This window comes from Bubalus kerabau, chromosome 21 (assembly GCF_029407905.1).
Source record: "Bubalus kerabau isolate K-KA32 ecotype Philippines breed swamp buffalo chromosome 21, PCC_UOA_SB_1v2, whole genome shotgun sequence".
Lineage (NCBI taxonomy): Eukaryota > Metazoa > Chordata > Mammalia > Artiodactyla > Bovidae > Bubalus > Bubalus kerabau.
The window spans coordinates 50,012,480-50,034,225 of record NC_073644.1 but is presented as its reverse complement, the minus strand read 5'-3'; positions in this window follow the sequence as shown (position 1 = coordinate 50,034,225).

The following is a 21,746-nucleotide window of genomic DNA, read 5'->3' as shown; positions in this document are numbered from 1 at the left end:
ATTGGTTAGGCAGTGTCTCTCTTTCCTGATGTATGTAATGTGGAGGAAGCCTCAGAAGTCTTCTTGGACCATGAAGGTGATTTTTGAGACAGAAGCTATATGCTAGTGTGGCACAGAAGGATAATAGAAGCCTGGATCCCTGACAACTACTGAGCCCCCATTCCAACTCTGGAGTGTCCACTTGCAAGCTTCTTTTGTATTGGAGAGAAATGAGGTTCTATCTTGTTTAACCACTGCTATTTTAGATGTTCTGTTAACTCTAACTGATTACAAAACCCTTTTCTCTATTTGGGAGCTCTGATCAGCCAATAGTAACACAACTTCCTGTTTGTGTGACAACTTTCCAATATGTATTTATTCTGGTTACATCATTTTACCTTCTCATTAGCCCATTGATTTAGCTAAAGGAAGTCACAGGGTTTTAAAGTCTATTTAGCTGCTGAGTAAAGTCTCAAATCCAGTTCTTATGACCATGGACAGCTTTTCCTACTCAATCTCTTGGCTCCATCATCACAGCTGAGCAGGTTTACAACCTGTCTGATATCCCTGACTGCAATATGGACTGGTAAAGATGAGGGGGCCCTGATGCTGGGAAAGACTGAAGACAAAAGGAGAAGGGGCAGCAGAGGGTGAGATGGTTGGATAGCATCACTGACTCAATGGACATGAATTTGAGCAAACTCAAATTGATAGTGAAGGACAGAGGAGCCTGGTGTGCTGCAGTCCATGGGTCAAGAGTCAGACATGACTTAGCGACTGAACAATAACAAAGATGGGGGAAGGGGCTGGACCTGAACTTGATCTGCTCCCCAGAGTAGCACAGAAACTGGGTTGGGAAGGTACACTGTTGGAAAGGCAAGTAAAGCCATGACCAGATACGTAGCCAGGACCCCACAAGGGAATAGAGCTCCATAGCACAGGTGTCTCTGAAGCAGGAGGCTGTTGATCATCGTTACCCATGATAACAGGCCCCTGCTGCTGACCTGGCCTTCATGGGCAGATTTCAGCCTCAGGGAAAAACACCACTGAGAACAAATAGTGTGGTGAGGAGCAAGCTCACTCCTTGAGTCTGGGATGTGCCAGGTGGAGAGAGATTTGGCTCAGGAACCCATATGGACACTGGTTCTCCTATTCAGAGGGCAGCAAGGTAAGCTTGGGATCAGATGGTAACCCTGGGACTCCAGACTTGGGCCACTACACAAGACTAGAAGAGAGCTAAAGCTTTCCAAGTGCCTATTGACTCCAGGCTCTGAAGCAGTATTATGGCTTTGGGAGGGGGAATAGAAAGAGGGCTGGTTTGGAGCTGAGAAGGGATGGGAAGAACAATAAGAGCTGAAAATATTTTCTGCAAATTTCCAGACCAAGCCTAGTATACATGTAATTTAGAGGTAATAAAATCAAGTTACCTAAAGTAAATAATCATTCTGAAAATTCACAACTCGGTCCTAAATTAAGAACTTCCCTGAAAACGTTGGTAATGTCTGGAGTTTTCAAATAATAAAATTCATTCTTCTCATCCAACTTTTATATCATCTCACTATTAAGGACAGTGGCTTCCTGCATGATTGTTAATGATGGCTTTCTTTATTATATTTTAGACCATTTAGCAAAGTTTATTGATTTATACTTCCTTGTAATTAGTTGTAGTGATTAAAATAGCTTTTATGGCCCTCTAGAGATTGACTTTATAAAGAATCAACATTTCCCCCAAATCATGTGCTTTAAAAACATGGTTAAATACTCTTTGAATTCAATACTAAACCATCATTGGTGAAACTGTGATTTTATCTGTAGTTGCTTTCCCATCCCTCTACTTATATGGCACTATCACCCAATTACTTGGCAGCCAGTAATAATAAAAGCAGCCAACTTTCAAGGAGTGATGACAATAAGCAGAACATTGTACTAAGTGTCTTAAAGCATTATTTCATTTAATCCTCTCAACAACTCTCTGAGGCAGAGACTACAGTTCTTAACTATTTAATTGAAACTGGAAGGAGTTAAGTCACTCAGCTGGTAAGTGGAAAATTGGAAATTTGAACCTTTCACTAATGTGACATTAACCTCTGCTTTTAACCACTAAACTCTGCTGCTTGCTGCTGAGTGAGCCAAGCAAGACACTCTGTGCATGGGTGAATTGGGAGCCCCCTGACTGACATAATCTGAAGGGTGCTGGAGACCGCTTGTAAACAAAAAGACCTCCCCTCACCAACTTCACTTGAAGCTGAAATCCCACCAGTTAGCATGATTCTTTTGACTTAGGTATTATATGTTTCTAGAAAGATAAACACTCTAAGACAGTGCTACTTGAAGTATAGTCTGTCACAGAGGTAGAACAATAAAAATGAAAATACAGAAATAAATCCTAGTGACCTTGGGTTAGGCAATGGTTCCTTAATTATAATACTTAAAGCAGAAGAGACAAAAGAAAAATAGGTAAATTGGACTTCATGAAAATTACAAACTTTAGTGCTATAGATGATACCATCAAAAAAGCTAAAAGAGCTTAGAGAAAATGTCTGCAAATCATGTACCTGACAAGGGATTATCCAGAATATGTAAAGAACTCTTGGAAACTCCCTGGTGGTCCAATGGTTAGGTGCTTTCATTGCTGAGGCCCAGGTTCAATCCCTGGTCAAGGAAATGAGGCCCCACAAGCCTCACGGAGCAGGAAAAAAAAAAAAAAAAACAACTCTTACAACTAGATAATAAAAAGATAAATAACCCAAATAAGAAATGCAAAAAAGATTTGAATAGACATTTCTCCAGAAAAGATATACAGACACCCAACAAACACACGAAGAGACACACAGCATCATGAGTCACCAGGGACAGGCAAATCAAAACCGCAGTGAACTCACTTCAACTCATTTCACCTCAAAATTCATTTCACATACAGCCACTGTGAAAACAGTTTGGCAGTTCCTCAAAAAAGTAAACATATAATTACCATATCACTCAGCAGTTCCACTCCTAGGTGTAAACCCAAAGGTATTGAAAACAACTAAATATTTGTATACAAGTGTGGTAAATAGCAGCTCTATTTACAATAGTCAAACTGTAGAAACAACCCAAATGCCCATCAACATGTGCATGGATAAACAAAATGGGGTGTATACATACAATGAAATATTATTCAGCTGTAAGAAGAAATGAAATACTGACACATGCCACAACATGGATGAGCCTTGAAAATATGCAAAATGAAAGAAACCGGGCATTAAAGGTCACGGAAAGCAGGATTCCATTTATATGAAATACCTGAAATAGGCAAACCATAGCAGCAAAAAATGGATTGGTAGTTTCCAGGGCCATGGGGAAGGGAGAATTGGTAGAGACTGCTCAATAGATGCAAGGTTTTCTTTTGAGTAATGAAAGTGGGAACCAGATAGAAAGTATCTGTTCACAAAATTGTGAGCAGCAGCAGCAGCTTAATAGATGCAGGGTTTTCTTTTGAGTAATGAAAGTGGGAACCAGATAGAAAGTATCTGTTCACAAAATTGTGAGTGTACTAAATATCACCAAAACCTCACTTTAAAACAGTCAATTTCATATTAAGTGAATTTCACATCATATAAAAAAACTTAAGAATAACTATATCAAAAGATATGCAAAACCTTTACACTGAAAACCTCAAAACATTGCTGAGAAAAATTTAAATAAATTTAAAATGCTTTGAAAATATACTATGTATGTGGTTTGGAAGATTCATCATTATTAAAATGTCATTTGTCCCCCAAAGTGTTTATAAACTCAATACAAAAGATTTCAATCAAATTCCCAGAAGGACTTTTGGGAGAAACTGGCAAGATGACTCTATAAATAAATACAAATGCAAAAGACCTAGGACTCCCAAGCAATTTTGAAAAATAAAATCAAGATTTCAGGAATTTATATTATCTAATTTCAAAACTTACTATACTATAGCAGTCATAACAATGTATGGCAGAGCTGGCAAAAACACCAGTATAACTGAATAGAGATCACAAAAACAGGCCACCCTTGCATGGTCTTTGGATTTTTGACAAAGGTGTCAACACAACGGGGAAAAAAGTCTTTTCAACAAAATAGTGCCAGAACAATTATATATGTGGAAATTAAAAAAAAGTGAACTTTGACCTCTACTTTATACCATACACAAAATGTAATATGAGACAGGTGAATGACCTAAATGTAAAACTTGAAATCATAAGCATTTCAGAGCAAAACAGGAGTATATCTTTATTAATAGGAGCCAGCCAAATATTTCTTAGACATAGGAAGCAGTAGCCACCAAAAGACCAAACAACAACAACAAAACAACCCTGATAAATTGGACTTCATCAAAATTTAAAACTTCTGCCCATCATAATACCAATAAGATGAACATGCAAGTCACAGAGAAAATATTTGAAAACATATGTCTAACAAAGAACTTAGATTTAGGATATATAAATAATTCCTTCAACTTAATAAAAATAAAAAGCAACCAAATTCAGTTAAGCAAAGGAACTGAACAGACATTTCACAAAAGAAATATACTAATCATGAATAAACATATGAAGCAGTGATCAACACCATTAACCATCAAGATATGCAAATTAGAATGACAAGATACCACTACACATTTAGCAGAATGACTAAAATTTTTAAAGACTGAAAACATCAAATGTTAACAAAGTTGTGGAGCAGCTAGAACTCTCATATATTGTTGATGTGAATATGAAATGATGTAAACTCTTTAGGAAAATGTCTGGCAGTTTTTCTTTTATTTGTTCATTTACTTGTTTATCTTTGCTGTGCTGGGTCTTCGTTGCTGGGCTTTTTCTAGTTGCAGTGAGGGGGCTATTCTTTGTTACCATGTGAAGGTTTCTCATCGCAGGGACCCCTTTTGTTTCAGAGCACAGGCTCCAGGCTGACAGGCTTCGGTAGCTGCTGTGCTGGGGCTTAGTCGCCCTACAGTGTGTGGGATCTTCAGCACCAGGGATCAAACCCACACGTCTCTCATTGGCCAGTGGATTCTTAACTGCTGATCACCAGGGAAGCCCTCTGGCAGTTTCTTATAAAACTACCCTATGACACAGCACTTCCACTCATTCATCCAAAAGAAATGAAAATATATGTACACAAAGACTGGTACAAGAGTGTTCATAGCAACTTTATTCATAAAAACCAAGAACTGAAAACAGCCGAAGTATCCATCAACAGGAAAATGAATTTTTAAATTGTGGTATATTTGTATGATGAAATATTAGAGTTATAAAGAAGTGAATTAATGGTATATGCAATAACATGGGTAAATCTCAAAAGCATTTTTCTGAGTGAAAGAAGTCCTACATAATAGTATATGCTATAATTATTTGACAGTTTAGAATGGTTTCAAACAATCCATACAGTGTGAAAATCACAACAGTGGTCATCTCTGGGAGAGTGGAGGAAAGGATTAATTGGGAAAAGACAAGACAGAACTTCTGGGATGATGGCAATGATCCATATCTTATTTGGGTTACATTTATCTGTAGTCCTCATGATGTTTATTTTTAGCTGTATGCCCAGGTCAATGGTTCCCAATATTTACCATACATTGGAATCACCTGGGAAGTTTTCACCACCAGAGACTAACTTGATTAGCCTGGAGTGCAGCCTGGGTATCAGAATTGCTATAAGCTCCCTAGGTGTTTCTGGAGCAGTCAATGGCACCCCACTCCAGTACTCTTGCCTGGAAAATCCCATGGACGGAGGAGCCTGGTGGGCTGCAGTCCATGGGGTCGCTGAGAGTGGGACACGACTGAGCGCACACATAGGGACATACAGTGCGGTAGAGGTGCTATGGTGGGCACACACAGGATATCTTGAGACCATAAGGCACACCTGACCTAGACTATCTGAGGCTGAGAAGGCACTTCTAATGTCTCACTTGCATCCTTATTGGTACACTTTGGCAGGAGATGACACTGAACTGAGCCTTAAAAAATAAGTTGGGCAAATGAAGACTGACTGCAAGGGAATGGAATGCAAGGATGGAGGAAGAATGTTCTAGGCATTGGAAGTAACACCCCACTATGGCAGTCCTAGAGAGTATCAGCTAACCACTGATAGAATAAATCACTCTAAAACTTAGTGGCTTAAAACAATGATTTGTCTTGTTTTGTGAGTCTGTAGGCTGATTGACCCGTTCGGCTACTGCTCTCCCCTGGGCTCAGCCCTGTGGCTGCAGGCAGGTACAACAGGTGAGGATGGGCTGAGGCAGCTGGGCTGTCAGGGCCTTGCATCCCACGCATGGTCTCTCGTCCTGGGCTTTTTCATGCGACTGCAGTCCTAAGGCAAGTGTTCCAAGAAGGGAAAGGCAGAAGTCATAAGGCCTCTTGCAACCTAGATTCCAGAACTTGCACTTATCACTTCTACTTTCTACTGATCAAAGTTAAGCCCAAAGGCCGGCTCAGATTCAGAGTGGAAAGAGGAGTGGCAAAGAAGTTGTAACCAGAGTCAATTGATGGCATGTGCCACACTAATGGCATCACCTCTGAAATCTGGTTCTCATCATTCAAATGTCCTACTTTATAACCTCAACCACCTTTTTCTTTCTATATTTGTATCAGCTTCTTCAAGGCTTCTAGTCCCTGACTTCCCAACTTCTCAGCCTCTTCCTAACCCTTTCTTCTCTCTCAGCCCAAGTGGTTCATCTCCTGTGCTCTCCTTTCACCTGCCCCCAACATTTCTACACAGAGGGTGGAGGGGTTGGGCAAGGCAGAAATCATGCAATCAAGAAGAAATCATACAACCCAGAGGCATGGCAGATTTGACCTGCCTACTCTCAGAATCTCAGCTCTCAGCTCCACTTCTCAATGTTTTCACTTGTATCTGGCCAGTTCCTCTCCCATCGCCCTCTAAAGCTAGTCCAGCTCTCCACTGCTTTATAAGCTCTTGATGCAAACCCTCTTCCTCACTCTCAGCAGACAGTGATCGTACTCCAGTAAGCAGACATAAGTTATCAGATATGACCTCTCTCAACTTCCTGTTCTTACCTACAGAAGTATCTACCTCATCCTTTCCCTTCAGTCTCAAAGGATGATGTTTCCCCTCATCCAATTCAAATCTCAACTTCTCAGACTTCCCTGGTAGTCCAGTGGTTAAGAATCCACCTGCCAATGGAGGGGACACGGGTTCAAACCCTGGTCCGGGAAGATTCCACATGCCGTGTCCCACAACTACTGAGCCTGCACGCCTAGAGCCCATGCTCTGCAACAGAAGAAGCCACCACAATGAGAAGCCCGCACACCCCCAGGAAGAGTAGCTTCCTTTTGCCGCAACTAGAGAAAGACCATGTGCAGCAACGAAGACCCAGGGCAGCCATAAATAAATCAGATCTCAACTTCTGCCTGTGCCCTTGACCTTGGACTTGCATTTCGCTTCACAGAATCCAGATTGAAGGCACACAGAATGAGTGACTCATAGCAAGGGACAGAAGCCAAAATACTTACAGAGAGAAAAACAATAAGGAGAAGTCATGGAGCAGTAAGAGTAATTAATAAGCATCAGCCAAGAGGAAGCAGAGACTTTGAGTAATCAGAAGCAATAAGGCAAAGAAAAGACAGAGTTGAGAGAAGGTGGCTGTGAGAGGCAGGAGCAGCAGAGGCAGCAAAAACCAAAGTCAATTTTTTTAAATAATTTTATTTATTTATCTTTGGCTGTGCTAGGTCTTTGTTGCTAGGTGGGCTTTTCTCTAATTGCGGTGATCAGGGGCTACTCTCTAGTTGTAGTACAGCAGTTTCTCATTGTAGTGATTTCTCTTATTGAGGAGCACGGGCTCTAGGGTGCACGGGCTTCAGTAGTTGTGACTCCCTGGCTCTAGAGCACAGGCTTAATAATTGTGGCACATGGGCTTAGTTGCTCTGAAGCATGTGAGATCTTCCTGGATCAGGGATTGAACCTGTGTCTCCTGCATTGGCAAACAGATTCTCTACCACTGAGCCACCACGGAAGCTCCTAAAGTCAACCTTATAGTAATTAAATGAGGCGGCAAGTAGACTGGTGTGGCTCTGATAGCTTAGTAGCCTATGTAAGCAAACCAAACCTAAGCCAGAGTCAATGCACCTGGGTCCAAGAGAGTGAAACTTAAGAACAGCCAACCATAAATGGCCAACTAGGCTTCCTCCAAATAAGACTTAAACTATAGCCAATCAAATAATTGCTTTGTTCTGCTTCAGCATCTTCTCTGTAAAAAAACCTGGGCCCTGTCTGGAGTGCTCCTAACCAGCTAGCTTTGACACTGCTGCTGATGTTGCTGCTAAGTCACTTCAGTCGTGTCCAACTCTGGGCAACCCCATGGACTGTAGCCCACCAGGCTCCTCTGTCCACAGGATTGTCTAGGCAAGAATACTGGAGTGGGTTGCCATTTCCTTCTCTGAGCTTTGACACTGCCCTATTCAAATCAATGTCTGATCAAATAAACTCTTGAAACAACAAATTTTAATGTACCTCAGTTTATCTTTTAACAACATAACAGCCTATCATGAAAAGAGGGAACTACAGACCCACTCTCGGGCTTGAAAGTCAGTATCTAGATCACTTCCCAAGTTCCATCCGTGTCTGTGTGAACTCAGTCGTGTGGCACTCCTGGGTCCTTGTGAGGCCTGGATTCATAGTCAAGAATCCTGTTTTCAGAAACATATTGGGTTGGCCAAAAAGTTTGTTTGAGTTTTCCATAACAGTGTATGAAAAGCCTAAACAAACTTTTTGGCCAACCCAATGGATATTTTCAGAAAAAGTCCAATTGCATGAAGTTGGTTGACTAGACCTCTGCAAGTAAAACCTACAAACAAGTGCTTAACCCCGTACCTGTGTTGCTTCTTCATAGTCCTCATTTTATCTACATTTATGTTTAAAGATGTAAGAGGAAAGACATTTTCTGTGTTCCCCACTCAAGGAAAGTGTGTTAGGAGAAAACCATGTGGTTTTCCTATTACTTAGAAAAAGGAAAAATATTCCATATTGTGTAACAGTTTCCAGAGCCCTCATAGCCCCCAAATTGTTTCTAACGTCTGCAGGCATCCTTCCCCCAACCCTATCTTTCCTGACTATATGAGGTTGATTTAACAAAGGTTAATAAGGTAATGTTTGGAAAGAGAGCTCTTTTCTTTAATAAGCTATGTAAATAACCACAGGCATAGGAAAAATCCCTTGGGAGATATTAATTAGTTCTCAGAACTCCTAAGAGGTTTCCTTCCTTTAACATTAAGTAACAAAGAAGGAAAAATCTTGGCCACAACAGACGGGTGTTCCATCTTCTGCAACAGAAATTTTTATTCTTAATTCTCAATAAGCCTAGGCTAATGGATCCTTGTAGCTACTCCAGAACCAAAATGATTTGATATCATAGTCTCAGATATCTGAAGACTTAAAAACTAATCATTTTGAGGTGCCACAAACATGCTGTATAAGAAGGCAAATTAAATAGATGAATGTTGCAAGTCTTCTGACTGCTCCTCTGACTAGTCATTCCCCCAACTCTCTCCCTCTCCTTGGGCCTTTCTATTCCCTGAGACACAGCAGCATTGAAATGAAGCCAATTAATAAGCCTATAATGGCCTCTAAAGTAAAAGGAAGCGTTGCACATCTCTCATTTTAAAATCAAAAGCCAGCGATGAAGTTTATTGAGGAAGGCATGTGAAAGTGGAGACAGGCTGGAAGTTAGGCTTCTTGTGCCAGGCAGTTAGCCACACTGTAAATACAAAGGAAAAGTTCTGGAAGGAAATTCAAATTGCCACTCCAGTGAACACATGAATTATAAGAAACCAAAACAGACTTATTGCTGATATGGAGAAAGTTTTAGCGGTCTGAATAGAGGATCAAGCCAGCCACAACATTCCCTTAAGCCAAAACCTGATCTACAGCAAGTTCCTAACTCTCTTCAATTCTATGAAGCCTGAAAGAGGAGAAGAAGCTTCAGAAGAAAAGTTTGGAGATAGCAAAGGTTGGTTTGAAGTTTAAGGAAAGAAATTATAACATCAAAGTGCAATGTGAAACAGCAAGTGCTGATGTAGAAGCTGAAGCAAATTATCTAAAAGATCTACCTGTGATAACTAATGCAAAATGCTACACTGAACAACAGATATTCAGTGTAGATGAAACAGTCTTCTATTGGAATAAGATGCCATCTAGGACTTTCAAAGGTAGAGAGGTCAATCCCTGGCTTCAGAGCTTCAAAGGACAGGCTGAATCTCTGGTAAGGGGCTATTGAGGCTGGTGGCTTGAAGTTGAAGTCAAGGCATGTGTGCGTACTAAGTAGCTTCAGTCTTGTCTAGCTCTTTGCAATCCTGTGGACTGTTGCCCACCAGGTTCCTCTGTCCATGGGGTTCTCCAGGCAAGAATACTGAAGTGGACTGTCACGCCCTCCTCCAGTGGATCTTCCTGACCCAGGGATTGAAACCACGTCTCTTAACTCTCCTGCATTGGCAGACAGGTTCTTTACCACTAGTGCCACCTGGGAAACCCTGTTGAAAGTGAAGTCGCTCAGTTGTGTCCAACTCTTTGCGACCCTGTGGACTGTAGCCCACCAGGCTCCTCTGTCCGTGGGATTCTCCAGGCAAGAATACTGGAGTGGGTTGCCATTTCCTTCTCCAGGGGATCTTCCCGACCTAGGGATCGAACCCAGGTCTCCCGCATTGCAGGCAGACGCTTTAACCTCTGAGCCACCTGAGAAGCCCTGTTGAAGCCAATGCTTATTTACTGTTCTGAAAATCCTAGGGCTCTTAAGAATTATGTTAAATCTACTCTACCTGTGCTCTATAAATGGAACAATAAAGCCTGGATGACAGCATATAGCTTCACAACATGGTTTACTGACTATTTGAACGGTATCACTACTGAGACCCTACTGCTCAGAAAAAAAAAAATTCAAAATATTACTGGTCATTGTCAATCACCTGATCATCCAAGAGCTCTGATGGAGATGTATAAGATTAACATTGTTTTCATGCCTGCTAATACAACATCCATTCTGGAGCCTACAGATCAAGAAGTCATTTCCACTTTCAAATCTTATTATTATATTTCATAAGACTATAGGTGCATCAGTCATGATTCCTCCAATGGATCTGGGCAAAGTAAATGGAAAATCTCTGGAAAGGACTCACCATTCTAAATGTCATTAAGAACATTTGTATTTTCAGGAAAGAAGTCAAAATACCAACATTCACAGGAATTTAGAATAAATTGACTCCAACCCTTATGAATGACTTTGAGGGGTTCAAGATTTTAATTGAGGAAGTAACTGCAGGTGTGGGAGAAATAGCACGAGAACTAGAGTTAGAAGTAGAGCCTGAAGACATCACTGAATGGCTGGCATCTCATGATAAGGCTTTGACAGATGAAAAGCTGCTTCTATGGATGAGGAAAGAAAGTGGTTCCTTGAGATGAAAACTACTTCTGATGAAGATGCTGTATAAGATTGTTGAAATGACAAGAAAGGATTTAGAATGTGACATAAGCCTGGTTGATAAACCAGTAGTAGGATCTGGAGGATTGACTCCAATTTTGAAAAAAGTTATACTATGGGTAAAATGCATGCTACAGAGAAATCATTCAGGAAAGGAAGAGAATCAGTATGGCATTCTTCATTGCTGTCTTATTTTGAGAAATTGCTGTAGCCTTCCCAACCTTCAGCAGCCACCACCCTGAACAGTCAAGAGTCATCAACACTAATGCAAAACCTTCTACCAGAAAAAAAGATTCTGTTTTGCTGAAGACTCAAATGATGGTTGGCATTTTTAAGCAATAGAGCATTTTTAAATTAAGGCATATCCCATGGACAGAGAAGCCTGGCAATGTACAGTCCATAATGTCACAAAAGAGTTTGACACGACTTAGTGACTAAACAAAAATAAATACACATTTTTTAGACATAATCCTATTGCATACTTAATAGACCACAGTATGGTATAAGCATAACTTTTATATGCACTAGGAAACCAAAAAATTTTGTGTTTATTGCCATGATCTGGAATCAAACCCACGATATCTCTGAGGTATGACTGTCATTTGGACTCAACCTACATTTGCCATCTTGTAGCTGGACTCTTTTCCTACACTGGTCCCCAATTTCAACCTTCTTGCCTTTGCTGACACCATTTCTCCACTTGAAAAACCCTTCTTCCTTCCTTTCTTCTTGCCTAAACTCTGTCTAATCCATAAGATTCAGCTGCTTAAGCCCACCCCAGCTCTGGTTGTAAATCTTCAGATTTTCTCCTTCCTCTTAAAGCTTGAAGGGTAGTTAGTTTTCTGCACCAGTCACTTGGCCTTTCTTATGTACTGCTTTGGGTTTCTTATTACTCTCTCTATCTTATGTGTGCCCAATGAGACTATAAACTCCTGCTCTAACGGTGTAGGAACAAATTGTCCTGGTCCTACAATGCATTCCTCTTGGCTGGATAAACACAGCTGCTCCATAAGTGTTTCCTAAAAGAACTGGATGTCTTAAATTATCTAATCTTGTATACAGGTTTGTAGAGAACTATCAAAACTTGTGGAAGACTCAGCATACAGAAAAGTGGCCAACCTAGATATCTTCTCTCTGAGCCATACTCCATTCATTATTACCACTTCTTTCTCCCTCCCCACTTTTTCTTTTCACAGTCTCTATCTGTCCTTTGCTTATATTATACAGACAAATGCTTCTTGACTTGCAAACTTCCATCTGTTATGTAGTTTCGTCCAGATCTAAAGTAGGTTAACTCCACCAATGCCAACAAATTACTTTGGAGGTAGTTTGTTCAGGGCTGTGGACTTAAGAACAAATGAACCTACCACAGTTCTTGAGGGCTTCTCTGGTGGCTCAGTGGGTAAGAATCTGCCTTCAATGCCTGAGACACAGGAGTTGCAGTTTCGATCCCTAGGTCAGGAAGCTCCCCAGGAGGATGGCATGGCAACCCACTCCAGTATTCTTGCCTGGAGAATCCCATGGACAGAGGAACCTGGTGGGCTACAGTCCACAAGGTTGCAAGGAGTCAGACACAACTCAAGCGACTGAGCACGCACCACAGTTCTTGAACTCTGCCTTTTCCTCAAGCCTCTGCCTGCCTTCTCCTTCCTGTCACTGCCAACTCCTTTTTAATTCATTGTAGATTTATTTGCTCCGGGGAACTCAGCTACTGTCCCTACAGATGGCCACATTCAACTTGACATTATGAATTTGTTGGTCTGCATTTTATTTTGCTGGGTCCTGATTGTATTTCTGGTGTGCTGCAGTCCATGGGGTCACAAAGAGTTGGACACAACTGAGCGACTCAACTGACTGACTGACTGACTATATTTCTCATTGAAACAAAAGGCTTTCTTTCCTTCTTTCTTCCTTTTTCTCCCTCCTCCTCTTCCTCCTCTTCTTCCTTTTCCTCCTCTTCTCTTCACTATATTTTTAGTTAGGCTAGATTAAGAAATGCTGCACTAACAAATAAAACTGAAATCTCACTCAATTGGTGGGTTAATATTATAAAACTTCATTTCTTGATCATATCACAGTCCACAGTGGGTCAAGAGAAAGTTGCTGTAACTTTAACAACCCTGAGATCTTTGGAGCTCTCCACTGGTTTCATTCCATCCATCCAGTGACCAAAGGGGACTAAATATTAAACATAAAATCCACTATTTATTAACAGCCTTGACCTGAAAATGAAATTCAGTTCCATTGGCTAGAACTCAATTACACAGTCTTACCTAACCATAGGGAACATTGAGACATGTAGACATGTTGTATACCTGTACTCAGTTGCTAAGTTGTGTCCGACTCTTTGCAACCTCATGGACTGCAGCCCACCAGGCTCAGACTCTGTCCATGGGATTCCCTAGTCAAGAATACTGGAGTGTGTTGCCATCAGTTCAGTCCCTCAGTCGTGTCCGACTCTTTGCGACCCCACGAATCTCGCCACGCCAGGCCTCCCTGTCCATCACCAACTCCCGGAGTTCACTCAGACTCAATCCATCCAGTCAGTGATGCCATCCGGCCATCTCATCCTCTGTTGTCCTCTTCTCCTCCTGCCCCCAATCCCTCCCAGCATCAGAGTCTTTTCCAAGGAGTCAACTCTTCGCATGAGGTGGCCAAAGGACTGGAGTTTCAGCTTTAGCATCATTCCTTCCAAAGAAATCCCAGGGCTGATCTCCTTCAGAATGGACTGGTTGGATCTCCTTGCAGTCCAAGGGACTCTCAAGAGTCTTGTCCAACACCACAATTCAAAAGTATCAATTCTTTGGCGCTCAGCCTTCTTCACAGTCCAAGTCTCACATCCATACACGACCACTGGAAAAACCCTAGCCTTGACTAGATGGACCTTTGCTGGCAAAGTAATGTCTCTGCTTTTGAATATGCTATCTAGGTTTGTCATAACTTTTCTTCCAAGGAGTAAGCATCTTTTAATTTCATGACTGCAGTCACCATCTGCAGTGATTTTGGAGCCCCCCAAAATAGTCTGACACTGTTTCCACTGTTTCCCCATCTATTTCCCATGAAGTGATGGGACCAGATGCCATGATCTTCGTTTTCTGAATGTTGAGCTTTAAGCCAACTTTTTCACTCTCCACTTTCACTTTCATCAAGAGGCTTTTTAGTTCCTCTTCACTTTCTGCCATAAGGGCGGTGTCATCGGCATATCTGAGGTTATTGATATTTCTCCCAGCAGTCTTGATTCCAGCTTGTGCTTCTTCCAGCCCAGCGTTTCTCATGATGCACTCTGCATAGAAGTTAAATAAGCAGGGTGATGATATACAACCTTGACGTACTCCTTTTCCTATTTGGAACCAGTCTGTTGTTCCATGCCCAGTTCTAACTGTTGCTTCCTGACCTGCATATAGTTTTCTAAAGAGGCAGGTCAGGTGGTCTGATATTCCCATCTCTTTCAGAATTTTCCACAGTTTATTGTGATCCACACAGTCAAAGGCTTTGGCATAGTCAATAAAGCAGAAATAAATGTTTTTCTGGAACTCTCTTGCTCTTTCGATGATCCAACGGACACTGGCAATTTGATCTCTGGTTCTTCTGCCTTTTCTAAAACCAGCTTGAACATCTGGAAGTTCATGGTTCACATATTGTTGAAGCATAGCTTGAAGAATTTTGAGCATTACTTTACTAGCATGTGAGATGAGTGCAATTGCGCGGTAGTTTGAGCATTCTTTGGCATTGTATTTCTTTGGGACTGGAATGAAAACTGACCTTTTCCAGTCCTGTGGTCACTGCTGAGTTTTCCAAATTTGCTGGTATATTGAGTGCAGCACTTTCACAGCATCATCTTTCAGGATTTGAAATAGCTCAACTGGAATAGGAAGGATCAAACTTCGTGTTGCTGAACGCTAATGATCTATACCATACCAATCAATTCTATTTTCCAGTTGATTCTCATTTTATCTATTGTATGGAATTTATCTTTAGAATTTATCAATGCTTTTTAGGACTAGGGCATACTGGAGAAGAAAATGGCAACAACCCACTCCAGTATTCTTGCCTGGAAAACTCCATGCACAGAAGAGCCTGGCGGGCTACAGTACACGGAGTTGCAGAGTTGGACTTGACTGAGTGCACCTGCACATACACACATACATGTGTGTCTCGCATCTTAGGTTTTTTTTCTGTGACTGCTTGGTTTAATTTGGTCAATTCTTATAGCCTTTTGCTTTTCACCAATCTATTGCCAGAGTACATCCTCAAATAACTTTCTCCAAGAGAATTCTAGAAACTTGTCTATATATCAGTTTCTTGAGGAAAAGGTCTCAAAAGGTCATGTTCATCATTGTGTGTCTATTGCCTAAAATAATGCCAAAATAGATACTCAATAAATTTTTGTCAAATGATTAGGCAAAAGCTTTGAGTTTTTTGTACATTTAAAAGTTTTTTGTTTAAATATTTTTGTTTAGAAAATGTTAGTTTTGCCTTTGCGTTTAAAATCTTTATTTTTCCCTCACCATTAATAGATAATTTGATTGTCTATAGAATATTAGGCTCTAAATTATGTTCTTTCAATACCTTGAAAGAAGCACATGATTGTCTTCTACATTTACTGCTAATCAGTTTCTTGTTTATTTATAGATAACATTCTCCCTCTCTTCAATGTTTTAGAACCTTCTTTTAATAGGATTTAAATTTTATGATTTAATAAGCTTTGAAATTTCATGATGGTTGGTCCAGGTTTGTCTTAAGCATTTAAACTACGAAGTATCCCATAAGTCTTCTCCCTTTGAACACTCATGTACTTTTCATCTCTGAAAATTTTAATTTTTCTTACTACTTCCTGTTCTGCATTTCTGTCCTTATGAAACTCACTTTTCCTGTGTTTTCTTTCTTTCTCTCATATTTTCTGTCTCTATGTTTTTTTCTATATTCTTGAATAGTCTTCCAACTTTATCTTCCCCTTTTGAAGGACTATTATGTTTTAACATTAAGAATTCTTTCTTTTTCTTTGATAGTTCCTCTTGTATAGAAATTTCTGTGTACGAGGAGGGGGAGGCAGGGAACTCTCTTTAAATGCATTTTAAATCACTTTCATTATCACTAATTGGCCTTATCCCCCTGAATTAGCTCTCTTTTCTCCTGAAGTCAGTTTTCATCTTTATCTTTCCTCTCCATGTTGCTGATTTTCATCATGTGTCCTGCTTGCCTGTTTATATTTAATAATAATGAACTTGAATGACTATTTGTATAATGATGTGGGGAGAAATATCTAACTGAAAGCTCTGTGTATGTTGAAAATTATGTAATCAGCAGCTTAGACCCAGCTAGTAGGAAATAAGTTGTCAAGCTAACAGCCTCCCCAATTTCAAAATAAGAATGGCCCTGTCTTAGCGCAGCACTGTGCACATTAGAAGACTTGGCTCTCCTCAGATGGTTTAATTTCCTAAGAGGAAAGTACTTTCAGTCTTGCCCAGGGGCAAATGCAGACTGTTCACTATATTGTCCACGTAGTTTGGGAGTCAGGGCTGGGAAAGTTGACTATTTCATGAATATATCATCAGTCAACTCACATGTTTTCAGCTCCAATTTTCCTTCTGGATCTCTGGTATACCTCTGAATCAGGAGCTCTCATGAAATTCTTCACGACAATGACTTCTACATCCATGCAACCCTTTCATGGTTCATTCTTGGCTACAGCTTTATCTACTGAATGTCATTCATTGATATGTTTTTTCTATTGTTTCGTCTTCCAGAGAGTGTTCGAATTTCTTATGTTCTTCTGTATCTTTAGTGTTAGGAATGTATCTCACCCTTTCATTCCTTTATAATTTAATGGAGTTTAGGAAATAGGCAGAAGAAATACGTGTACATGATATGCCATCTTGAGCTAGTATTTAAAAGCTCCCAGGTGATTCTATGATCTGCTAAATTTGGAAAACATTGTTCAAAACTATCTTTTATTCTCACTTTCTTTATTTTAAGCAGTAAGTATTTAATGCTTTCTAATTCCATGCATTCTATGGCTCATTTTTATTACTAGTTGATAATTTTCATCAGAACAAGATGTCTGATTACTATTTATGATTAGCCTACTGCATCTTACCCAACCCTTTGTACAATGTAAAGCACCTTTTAGAAATTCAACAAATCCTCCTTGAGAAAAAGAATGATCAAATGAATAAGTAAGGGAAGGAAAGATATGCATTTGAGTAACTAGTTTCTCTAGTCTTTTTATTCTGCTGTTATTTACTTCAAGTTTTTTAACTGTACATAGCCATTCAGGATTAATTTCCTTTAAAAATAGATACAGTGACTTGTCTTCATTTTTTAAAGGAACTTTCTATTTCCAAGAGCCCTATTTCCAGAAATCCTTCATAATGTACAAGCTTTCACCTTGCAAATGGTTTCATTTGAGTCTCATACCAGGAATAGCTTGTTTGAATCCATAAACATGAATGAGGCTCATCTTGTGGGATTTTCCTATTTTAGTCCAATGCTTACCTCAAATAGAATCCATTTGGGTGAATTCTGCTGCCATAAACCCATTTAAATTCAAGGTAGCCATTGTAAATAGCAGGATTAAAAGCAAACATACCTCAATCATCATTGATTCATATCTCAGACATAAACAATAAAATAGATATGTCTATTAAAATATATTAGGATAAAAATGTTACAAACCAATAATCCACTTTTATTCTTTATGGTGACTCTAAATATTTAATAAATAACATATCTAACCCTTATCTTAATGAGCTCTTTTTTAATGAATGCAGAAATAGATATGCTGAAATTTAAAAATAGGCATAGAAAAAGGGTAGCTAACACATTTATTGAATTATTCTAAGATCTGACTCATGAAATTTTCTTCATCACACACCTAATATTTTTTATTGAGTTAATAAAAGGTTTTAGTAAGTTTAAGTGTTAACTATTTTCTTCAATCAGTAAGTGTTTTTATTTTTTACTGGTGATTCGGGTACTGTTCATAGCATTTAAGTCATCCAGGACAATCAGCAAAACCCAGAATGTGGAAAGTTTCACAGGACAGATGACCCTATTTTCTCAACAGAGAAATTGCTTTTCTTGATTGGTTTTAGAAGAAGTACTTGGGCAACTCTGGGAAGAATAATCTGTTGAGAAGCAAAGGTAAAAACACAGATACCAGTTAAGAGCTATGGCACTACTCCATCCAAGAAACGATGGTGAGTTGGATCAGAGTTTTGGTGGTAGAGAAGGTCTAAGTAGTCAGATTTGAATATACTGTATGTTGATGTTCAAGTCAAAAGAATGTGCCAATGGACTGTTACAGAGTATGAGAGAAAAAGCTAGAAGAATGGAGTTGCCATTAACTGAAATGTGGTGCAAGAGAAATAGATTTCAGAGGGAAATCAGAAGTTCACTTTGGGGTAAGTTTGAGATATGTATAAGACATCTAAGTGGTAGTCAGCTGGAAATAATGACTGAGAATTCATGGGTGAGTTCTTCATAGGAGATACAAATTTGAGGATCTGCAGAGTATATAAATGTTTTCAAGCTATTAGAATAAGTTAGATCACCAAGGGAGTAGATAGAGATCTCTTCCTTCAAAAATACTGTGGAATGAACAACCCCAGCATTTAGTAACTTAAAAATGATTATCATTTATTCTCATGGATCTCTAGTTGGATGAGGGTTTGCTGATCTCGGCTGGCCTTGACTAGAATGATTCGGTTCTGCTCCAAGTGGCTCTTCTCGCAGAACTAGTGGACTAACTCAGGCATTATTTTTTCATGGCAGTGTCAGAAGCGCAAGAAGGAAAGGAGAAATATATAAGGCCTTGTGAAGTCTAGGGGCAGAGTTGGATCAGCATTACCTCCATCTCATTCTATTGGCCAAAGCAAGACATATCTAAACTCAAAGTCAAGGACCAGCAGAATGGGAAGGCAAAGGCACTGATGCACGGAAGGGTAAAAATTCGAGTTCATGAATGCAGTCTCTCACGAGTCCAAGGACTGGGTCCATCCTGGGTCATTTTAACTTTAAAAGATAAGTTAAGATATCTTGTTACTCTAAAAATAAGTTTGAATTCTGCATCTATGCTGTTTCCCTCATCTAATTAGGGGCTAAACATATTACCCTAGACATAATCTTAACCATTGCTGTCTCTTGCCTAAAGAATCTTTATTGAGGGCAACCATTCTTTGACTCTTGTCAAAGGAATAAAAATATTAACTCCCTATTACCAGTTACAAGGAAAGTCTGTAGAAAGATGATCCAAGATGCCAAAGCTTGCCATCTAACAGTCTGAAGAGAAAAAAAGCAAAGCAAAACTTGAAGAAACAAATGATAAGGAGACATCTGTGTCTAAGCCTGGAAAAATAGTTTCATCCTCAACAGTATTGTCCAATAAGGTATCTAACGTGAATGCATGAAAACGTCATGTAGACATAAACCGAGCACCAAACAGGAAGCTCTAATTTTAGATGAGCAATAACCAGACATTATTTTTCCAGCTGCTTATAGAATACTTCATGCGTTTTACCCAGTTTTTTATTTGGAGATAGATTTTTCTTTTACTGAGACAACTTTAATTTTTGGCTACAAAATCTTTATTGTTTCCATTTGGTCCAAGGCTTGGGCACGGGTTCCAGGTTGGTTAAAATATAAGAAAGCCTTCTTAAATGAACAATGCAAAGAAACAAAGAAGAATGATAGAATGGAAAACACTAAAGATCTTTTCAAGAAAATTGGAGATATCATATCATGAGAGCATTTCATGCAAAGATGGGTACAATAAAAAACAGAAATAGTAAGGACCTAACAGAAGCAGAAGAGATTAAGAAGAGGTGCCAAGAATACACAGAAAAACTGCACAAAAAATGGTCTTCATGACCCAGATAACCATGATGGTGTGTTCACTCACCTAGAGCCAAACATCCTGGAGTGTGAAGCCAAGTGGGACTTAGGAAGTATTACTGGAAACAAAGGTAGTGGAGATGATGGAATTTCATAACTCCAGCAGAGCTATTTCAAATCCTAAAATACGATACTGTTAAAGTGCTGCATTCAGTATTTCAGCAAATTTGGAAAACTTAGCAGTGGCCATAGGACTGGAAAAGGTCAGTTTTCATTCCAATCCCAAAGAAGGGCAATGCCAAAGAATGTTCAAGCTACCACATAATTTTGCTCATTTCACATGCTAGCAAGGTAATCTTCAAAATCTTTCAGCTAGGCTTCAATAGTATGTGAACCAAGAACTTCCAGATGTACAAATTGAATTTAGAAAAGGCAGAGGAACCAGAGATCAAATTGCCAACATCCATTGGCTCATAGAAAAAGCAAGGGAATTCCAGAAAAGCATCTACTTCTGCTTCATTGACTATGTCAAAGCCTTTGACTATGTGGATCACAACAAACTGTGGAAAATTCTTAAAGAGATGGGAATACCAGAGCACCTTACTGTCTCCTGAGAAACCTGTATGCAGGTCAAGAAGCACCAGTTTAAAAAAAAAAAAAAAAAAAAAAAGCAATAGTTAGAACCGGACATGGAACAACAGACTAGTTCAAAATTGGGAAAGGAGTATGTCAAGGCTGCATATTGTCACTCTGCTTATTTAACTTCTTTGAAGAGTGTGCGTGCTCAGATGCTTCAGTCTTGTCTGACTCTTTGCAACCCTACGGACTGTAGCCTGCCAAGCTCCTCTGTCACGAGATTCTCCAAGGAAAACTACTGGAGTGGATTTCCATGCCCTCCTCCAGAAGATCTTCCTGATGCTGGAATTGAACCCATGTCCTCTGCATCTACTGCATTGCAGGCAGATTTTTTACTCACTGAGTCACCTGGGAAGCCCTCTATGCAGAGTTGCTGTTGCTGCTAAGTTGCCTCAGTTGTGTCCGACTCTGTGAGACCCCATAGACGGCAGCCCACCAGGCCTCCCCGTCCCTGGGATTCTCCAGGCAAGAACACTGGAGTGGGTTGCCATTTCCTTCTCCGATGCATGAAAGTGAAAAGTGAAAGTGAAGTCGCTCAGTTGTGTCCGACTCTAGCGACCCCATGGACTGCAGCCTACCAGGCTCCTCCATCCATGGGATTTTCTAGGCAAAAGTACTGGAGTGGGGTGCCATTGAGTACATCATGCAAAATGCTGGGCTGGATGAGTCACAAGCTGGAATCAAGACTGCCAGAAGAAATAGCAACCTCAGATATGCAGATGATACCACTCTTAATAGCAGAAAGTGAAGAGAAACCAAACAGCCTCTTGATAAGGGTTAAAGAGGAGTGAAAAAGCTGGCTTGAAACTCAATATTCAAAAAACTAAGATCATGGCATCTGGTCCCATTACTTCATGGCAAA